Raw genomic sequence first — 9,022 nt, 5'->3', positions numbered from 1 at the left:
AAATCCAAAGTATGCAATTCTTTCACTTTTCAAGCTAGGGACCAGGAACATAAAATTCTATTCAATAAAAATATCATGGTAGTGAAAATGCAACATCTATAAAGAGGTCTCATTTTCCTTATCTATTTTTTTTGAAGCAGAAGAACAAAAAGTAAGAGGTGATCTGGAGTTTTAAAGAAGGGAAACTTTTTGAACTTTTAAAGAAGAGTAAACATTTCTAGGTTTTTAAAAAGCAATGTTGTAGTTCTAGCCTGAAGCCTGAAGTCCTTTCTATTCCTCACTCTTGATGGGAAAAGAAAAAATAACAAACCCTTATTTCTTTTTTTAAAATAAATTTATTTGGTTGCATCAGGTCTTAGTTGCAGCATGTGGGCGCCTTAGTTGCAGCTTGAGGGCTCCTTAGTTGTGGCTCACCTCCTTGGTTGTGGGATGTGAACTGTTAGTTGCGACTCGCGTGTGGGATCTAGTTCGTGGACCAGGGATCGAATCCGGGCCCCCTGCATTGGGAGTGCAGAGTCTTAACCGCTGCGCCACCAGGGAAGTTCCCCCTTATTTCTTTCTATGAAATTTGGGGGTGCAATGGAAGGGTCATATTTCCTTTTATCTATTTCCACGATGTCATATCTCTTGTGTTCTTTAGGGTAGCATGACTGAAAGTGTTTAGAGTTGTGCTACATTTTCATGGTTTGGGCATTTAGTATCAAGGGGGCTAGTGAACCAGATGACGTTTAGACAAGTTCTGGGTCATGTCAGTGAACCAGAGGTTCCCCCACTCTAGGAACAATAAGGCAAAACAATGTCTGATATTCTTTGCAGGCAGTTCTATTTGAAACTCCCCCAAAGCAATGTTTTGTGACTGCCATTCTTGTCTATCTTGAGCCCCTCTTTTTTTTGTCTTGGTGAAATATTTTATTCTTTTTGTTAAAATTTTTATTGGAGTATAGTTGCTTTACAATGTTGTGTTAGTTTCAGGTGTATCAGTTATACATATACATATACATATATCCATTCTTCTTTAGATTCCTTTCCCATATAGGCTATTACACAGTATTGAGTAGAGTTCTAACTTGGGTTTTTCTTGAAGCAGGGATTCTCTCTTTCATAACCTTCCTTCCTGTTTATTTTCTCCACTCCCCCCACCCCCCATTTTGCTCTTATAAATCCTGTACCAGCTTTATCATTGGTCCTCTATTGAGCAAGCAATTAAAAACTTTCTTAAATGCATACTTGACTACTTGGTAAGCATTGTATTTAATGCTAGGCCACTGTGTTTACCCAACACATTCAAGGTTCCTTTTTTTTTTTTTTTTGGCCACGCCACTGAGATGTGCAATCTTATTTCCCAAACCAGGGATTAAACCCGGGCCCCCTACATTGTTGAGTATTTTTGCGTCTGTGTTCATCAGTGTTATTGGTCTGTAATTTTCTCTTTTTGTAGTATCTTTGCCTGGTTTTGATATCAGGGTGATGGTGGCCTCATAGAATGAGCTTGGGAGTATTCCTTCCTCTGCAGTTTTTTGGAAGAGTTTCTGAAGGATCGGTGTTAACTCTTCTCCAAATGTTTGATGGAATGCGCCTGTGAAGCCATCTGGTCCTGGACTTTTGTTTGTTGGAAGTTTAAAAATCACAGTTTCAATTTCAGTAGTTGTGATTGGTCTGTTCATATTTTCTATTTCTTCCTGGTTCAGTCTTGGAAGGTTGTACCTTTCTAAGAATTCGTCCATTTCTTCTAGGTTGTCCATTTTATTGGTGTATAGTTGCTCGTAGTAGTCTCTTATGATCCTTTGTATTTCTGTGGCGTCGTTTGTAACTCCTTTTTCATTTCTAATTTTATTGATTTGAGCCCTCTCCCTTTTTTCCTGATGAGTCTGGCTATAGGGTTATCAATTTTGTTTATCTTTTCAAAGAACAAGCTTGTAGTTTCATTGATCTTTTATTTTCTTTGTTTCTATTTCATTTATTTCTGCTCTGATCTTTATGATTTCTTTCCTTCTACTAACTTTGGATTTTGTTTGTTCTTTCTCTAGCTGCTTTAGGTGTAAGTTTAGGTGCTACTGCTTTTCAGTAATGACTTTCTTAAATTGAAAGCTGAGCGATTTACTGATGGTTTATTCTTACAGACCTTCTCCTCAGATTTGGATACGAATGCCACTTTTAACATAAGAATATTAAAAACATCAGGTAGTTAAATATACACTTGGGATTTGGCTAATTTTTATAATCAAACTTTTCAGATATAAAAAATGAAATAAGTCCTTAATATCCTTATACATGAGTCTGCTTTTCTTGGACTCTGAAAAAATACAAACAGGAGGCCATAGAAATAGACTGAAATTTTATTTTCTTTAAGTTTTTAATGTATTTCCCCAAGTCCAAATGTGTATTAGTTGCTCATTGATTTGTTTATATGTTCAAAAACAATGTTTTAATTAGATTACATGTGAGCCTCACTTTTTAGTTAACCGAAAATATTTGCAGCTGGTAGAAATGTTAATAGTACTTTGAAAAATTGGATAGTTATCCTTTTACAATTTTGTTTGAAGAATATTTGTTTGTTATGAAATAGGGGTGAAACATGTTGGCTCATATGCCTAAAATTTTGAAGAAGAGTAGTAGAGGGGAGAAGAAATGGATTCATTTTAACTCTAGATGGCAGTTAAACACAGCTAACAAAGACCAACTTGTTTGAAATACAGAAATACAAAAATAGTAGAACACACACGCATTCTCTTCTACCATCCAGTTAATTATATTCTCCAAAAGATATCTTGGATTGATATTACTAAACAGAGGTGTATAAAATGTAATTACACACAAATGAAATAAATAGTGTAGACCTGTAACTGCAAGACTTTTTTTCAGCTGGTAATATGGCATATACCTGTGCAATGGTATAGTGCCTGTATCTAATTTTGCCATTTTTACTAACATTTAACTCAGTGTAGTTTTATTTTATGTACAATTATTTACCAATATCAATTCAAACCACATGCCACTGGGAAATCTATTACATATTTAATATCTTGAAAATTTTTAATAGACGCAAAGTTTATTTTCATAAAAAATTGGGTCCATAAAAGTCCACTCCAAAATCTGGCACAGATATCCGAGCATGTTCATTTGAGATCACTTTTACTTTTCTTGGCTGTGCATTTAAAAATACGCTTTTTACATGTAAATATTTATTTCACAATGTTAGTGTATTGCTTTTAAGGTACTAAAATCATGATTCTGATAGTATTTATAAAGGAAAGGAAAAGCTTGTCAGATCATACTTTGTTCTCATCTCATGGTCCTAGCTCTTTGAGTAGACTTTCTATAGATGTAGAGTGCAACTATCTCCAGTTTATAATTACTGTACATTGATATGATGTCTAGCAAATAGAATGAAAAGGACTTAAAGTAGGCCTGATTAGTCTAACCTGATTTGTCAGGTGGCTTAGAAAAAGAAAGGATGTGATATCTTTAAAATTTATTGATTGCAGATTTTATATGAATTAACTAAATCCTTTTGAGAGGACTTATTTGATTGATTTTCATTTTTCGTATGTAGCAATTTATGTCCTGAGTTTATTTCCAAACGGTGGATCAATGCATAGGCAGTAGCTGACACCCAGGGCAAAGGGCCTGCATGTGAGCCCCCAGGCCGTATAGTTCCAAAACCTTGTAGGCCTTGCACTCAGGGCATAGGTGAAGTTGTTCTGCCTCTTAGCCACAAAGGTATGGAGGTTCAAAGTAGCCTACTGGAAGCTTAAACCCTGAACATCTCAGATCCTGGAATTGGCACTTGCCTTTGAGTTCGTAGAATAAATGTTAAGTAGGCTTTCTAATAATAGAGATGTGATCCTACTTTAGAGAGTTTGGTGCCCTTGTATTGATTTCCCTAGACTCCCAACTCCTAATAGAAGATGTTGGTTTCTAATAGTTTCTTGACGAATGCTTGCTGAATATAACTTGGCAACATGATAAGTGCTTTGTTTCTTTTCCTTTTTTTGAGCAACATAAGAACAGTCCGATGTTACTCAAAAACTGAAGTAAAAGAACTTACCCATTTACTTTAGAGAAGTTTCTGCTAGCATTTTATAATGATTGCTGTAATTGCTGTGCATGTTTCCTTGCATGAATATAAAGTTGCCAGAGCTTCTGATTTTTTTCAAGTGAAGACAGAAATTTGGATTTTAATGTGAAATTTTCTGATTTTTCAGTGTTAGCAACTAATTCGAATAAAAAAGAACAAAGCAAGCACAGTGCACACACATACCAGTGGTCTGATGGCTTGCAACCTTCAATGTGCACTACTCTCATTTTGTAAGCACATTTTTTAATAACATGTTCTGAAATTTATTAATTTAGATCTTTTAGTTATGGTTGTCATCTAATTATACTTTTTTGACGTTACACTTCAGTTCTCTTAAAATTAGGTTTTGGGATCTTTCTTAAAGTCTTCATTTTCATTTTCATCATCATTCTCTTGAGTAATATCTACAGATATCTGCTCCCATCCTTTGCATTTCGATCCATCCTAATTTCACTTTCAGAGAATAACCTTAAATTAGGTTTTGGAAGTAACTTGCTATGGGCAGCACAGGCCACCTACTTTGGGTCCAAAAATGCAAGTACTAAAGACTGGTGCGTGATAGCCTCCTCATTAGTTTTTCTTCTACTTTTTTTCTTTCCACAATCTTCTCCACAGTCACAGTGATTTTTGTTTCAAAACATAAATCAGAACTTGTAACTCTCCTCCTCAGACCATGAGGTGGTTTTTCATTGTCCTTTGAGGAAAATCCATGCTCCTTCCCATGGCCCTGCTTTATCAGGCTCTGGTTACCAGTGTTCTCACCTCTCACCAGATTCCCCCTCGTTTACTCTGATCTTGCTAATGCTCACCAAGCTCAGTCCTATCTTAAGAACTTTTGCACTCAAGAGTTCTCCCTGCCTGGAACATCTTCCACAAAGCTTTTCATGCTCTTCACATGTCACTCCCCGAGAATCCTTTCTTGCCCACTTGGATGAAAATAATCCCTTTCACCATCATTTTCTGTCCTCTCTTTAAAAATTATTTATTTATTTATTTACTTACTTACTTACTTTTGGCTGCATTCGGTCTTCATTGCTGCTTGTGGGCTTTCTCTGGTTGCGGTGAGCAGGGGCTACTCTTTGTTGTGGTGCACGGGCTTCTCATTGCGGTGGCTTCTCTTTGTTGCGGAGCACGGGCTCTAGGCGCATGAGCTCAGTAGTTGTGGCTTGTGGGCTCTAGAGCGCAAGCTCAGTAGTTGTGGCACATGGGCTTAGTTGCTCCACGGCATGTGGGATCTTCCTAGACCAGGGCTCGAACCCGTGTCCCCTGTATTGGCAGGCAGATTCTAAACCACTGTGCCACCAGGGAAGTCCCTTTCTGTCCTCTTATTATTTTTGTGGTGCTTACCTCTCCCTGATATACATTTGCATACATATGTACATAGACACATATACATACACATATACATATATATCATATATATTTGCTTACTTGTTTATGGTCTGTCTCGCCCACTAGAATATAAATTTCTTGACAGCAGGAACCTTGTCTGACTTGCTGACTGCTGTATCCTTAATACCTAGAATAGCACCTAGCCCTATTCTGCATAACAGGATTGTCAAATAAATGAATAAATAAGATCTAGGTAGCCACTTTGGTATTGAGTGATAGAAGAGAGATCTCAAGTTTGGAAAGGGCTGCAGAAACAAAGTTAGGAGGACATGGCAAGTTATGACTCAGGTACCTCAGTGCTGTACATTTGGTATAGCTGCCCGTCATTGCAGCCACTTACCCCAGTAGGGTTTTTTTTTTCCAATTTTAGAAATTTGATTTTCTGTATTATATGATAGAATTAAAAATGTTAAACATGCTTTGTACAACTACATTCTCCTAAGTGACTTACTAAATTCATGGTGTGATTTTGCATGTGGAGTACTGTAATAATATAAAATCTATTACAAAGTTATGCTTTCTGAATCTACACTCTCATGTTAACATGTGATGTTCACAATAAAATCCTGGGGTGTGTTTCATAGTAATACTTTGAATTGCTGTCAGGTAACTAAGGATTCAGAGAAATAAGATTAAATAATTGTTTGTATAGTATTTTCTTTGTTTTATATATCAGTATATATGAGTTCTTGGTAGAGATGTAATTCACAGTAGACACAACACAGAAAATATGTTAAATTGTTAAAGCTTTTCAGCATTGTTGAAATCAAGATTTTCTTGTAGTTTTTGTTGTAATCTAGTTTTGCACGTGAACTTTTATCTGTGTAAGACACATTTTCTGACAGCTGGGAATGCTTTTAATTTTTTTAAGCTCACCATTTTGTTTTCATTGATAGTTTAAACATAGTCTGTTGAGAGTACTTATGGAACTTTACAGAAAGTTCTGTGAGGAAAAAGACTTTATATAAACTTACTTGTCTGCCAACTTTGCTGTACATAAATATATCCATATAAATTTTCTACCTCGGGACTTCGCTGGTGGTGTAGTGGATAAGACTCCATGCTCCCAGTGCAGGGGGCTGGGGTTTCATCGCTGGTGGGGGAACTAGATCCCACGTGCATGCTGCAACTGAGTGTTCTCATGCCACATCTAAAGAGCCTGCATGCCGCAACTAAGGAGCTGGCAAGTTGCAACTAAGGAACCCACCTGCTGCAACTAAGGAGTCTGCCTGCTGCAACTAAGACCTGGTGCAACCAAATAAATAAATAAATAAAAAGAAAATTAAAAAAATTTTCTACCTTGAGTAAGAGTAGGTCAACCTTAAACATAACAGGTATAGAAAAAGAAATATAAAAGTAGTCAACTCATCTTCTTATCCCAGATGTTATAGAAATTTTAACCCAGTTTATGTTGTGAATAAACCTAAAAAGTTTGACCTTTACAACTGAAATGCCCCGGAACCTTGCACTGATATTTGATAGAGAGGCAGTGTGTTGAAATGGCCATGTTGCCGCGTTAGAACACGTGGATTCTAGCTCCGGATTTCCTACTTAAGAGCTCAGTTTCATCACTGGCCAGAAAGGGAAATATTACCTTCTTTCTCAACTTCACAGGATACTTGTGAGGGCCAAATGAAATAACGCGTATGAAAGTGCTTTCAGAATTGATAGACACTGTGACATATAAGATTTTCATTTTTGAGTGTCATTCATGGTAAAGCAGATCTATTTTATTAGACTGTATCACACGTAGTCTTGTTACATGTGGTAGAAAACCTTATTATAAATTGTGTAATTTAGGACATGGTTCTGTCTCATGGACTAAGGTTTCCTTGATAGCAAGGCTCTGGTGTATTTTAGTTCTGATTTATTCTTTGAATTTCCAGTTCACATCTTTTCAAAGATAATATTTTCTCTCATCGCTGAAATAATGACCTGAAAAGACTGATAAACTCATTTAGTATGTGAATAAAGATACACATTTATTTAATGTGCAAATAAAGGTAAATTTTTTACAATAAATCTTAAAATAGTATCCTGAGCTTTTTATTTTTTATTAGGCTTTGTGAACTAATTTTCCCATGATTTTTATTATTTATTTATTTATTAAAAATTTTTTTTCCCCATGCTTTTTAGACTCCAAAGAACCGAGTATCCACTTTTCATTCTGAAACTTCTAAAAATTAATTCTCAAGTCAGTGATAAGTAAGTAATCTAACCTTACTTTTAAAATGTTTTTAAACCCACAAAGTTTCCCAGGAGAGTGGAATTAACAACTATATTGGACTTCGAGGTGTTTCCTGAAAGCACAAAATTATAATACTCTTTAATCCCTAGATGAATGAAAAAAAAATTCAGTTATTTCTGACTCACTGTTAAAAAGAGGGTAGTACTATTTGTATTTAAATTTTGCAGTCATTCCTAGGGACACTTTTTTTTTTTTTTTTTGCAGTACGCGGGCCTCTCATTGCTGTGACCTCTCCCGTTGTGGAGCGCAGGCTCAGCGGCCATGGCTCACGGGCCCAGCCACTCCACGGCATGTGGGATCTTCCCGGACCGGGGCACGAACCCGTGTCCCCTGCATCGGCAGGCGGACTCTCAACCACTGCGCCACCAGGGAAGCCCCCTAGGGACACTTTTAAGTAGAGTGAGCCTTATCCAAAGCTGTGCAAGAATATTCTGTTCTGTCTTTCAGAATATGTTTTCATGAAAAAAATAGAGAAAACTGACTTGACTCAGAAAAATAGTCTGTTTCGTAATCTTTCTTTGGCAGTAATATTATTTTTTTGTTGTTTTTCTGGGGTTTTTTCTTTTTATTATTTTTAATTAAAAAATTTCATTGGAGTATACTTGATTTAAAATGTTGTGTTAGTTTCAGGTGTACAGCAAAGTGATTCAGTTATACATATATCCATTCTTTCTCAGATTCTTTACCCATATAGGTTATTACAGAATATTGAGTAGAGTTCCCTGTGCTATATAGTAGGTCCTTGTTGATTATCCCATATATAGTAGTGTGTGGATGTTAATCCCAAGCTCCTAATTTGTCCCTCTCCCGCAACGTTACCCCTTTGGTAACCATAAGTTTGTTTTCGAAATCTGAGTCTTTTTCTGTTTTGTAAATAAGTTCATTTGTATCATTTTAAAAATTAGATTCCACATATGAGTGATATCATATATTTGTCTTGCTCTGTCTGACTTACTTAGTATGATAATCTCTAGGTCCATCCATGTTGCTGCAAATGGCATTATTTCATTCTTTTTATGGGTGAGTAATATTCCATTGTATATATGTATCACAGCTTCTTTATCCATTCCTCTGTTGATGGACATTTAGGTTGCTTCCATGTCTTGACTATTGTAAATAGTGCTGCAATGAACATTAGGTTGCATGTATCTTTTCTAATTATGGTTTTCTCGGAATATATGCCCAGGAGTGGGATTGCTGGATCATCTGTTTTTAGTTTCTTAGTTTCTTAAGGAACCTCCATACTGTTCTCCATAATCGTTGTACCAGTTTATATTCCCGCCAACAGTGTAGGAGGGTTCCCT

This window comes from Grampus griseus (assembly GCF_964374135.1).
Source record: "Grampus griseus genome assembly, chromosome: 10".
NCBI classification, from domain to species: Eukaryota; Metazoa; Chordata; class Mammalia; order Artiodactyla; family Delphinidae; genus Grampus; species Grampus griseus.
The sequence above is the reverse complement of the archived record's forward strand: the minus strand, read 5'-3'. Positions refer to the sequence as shown.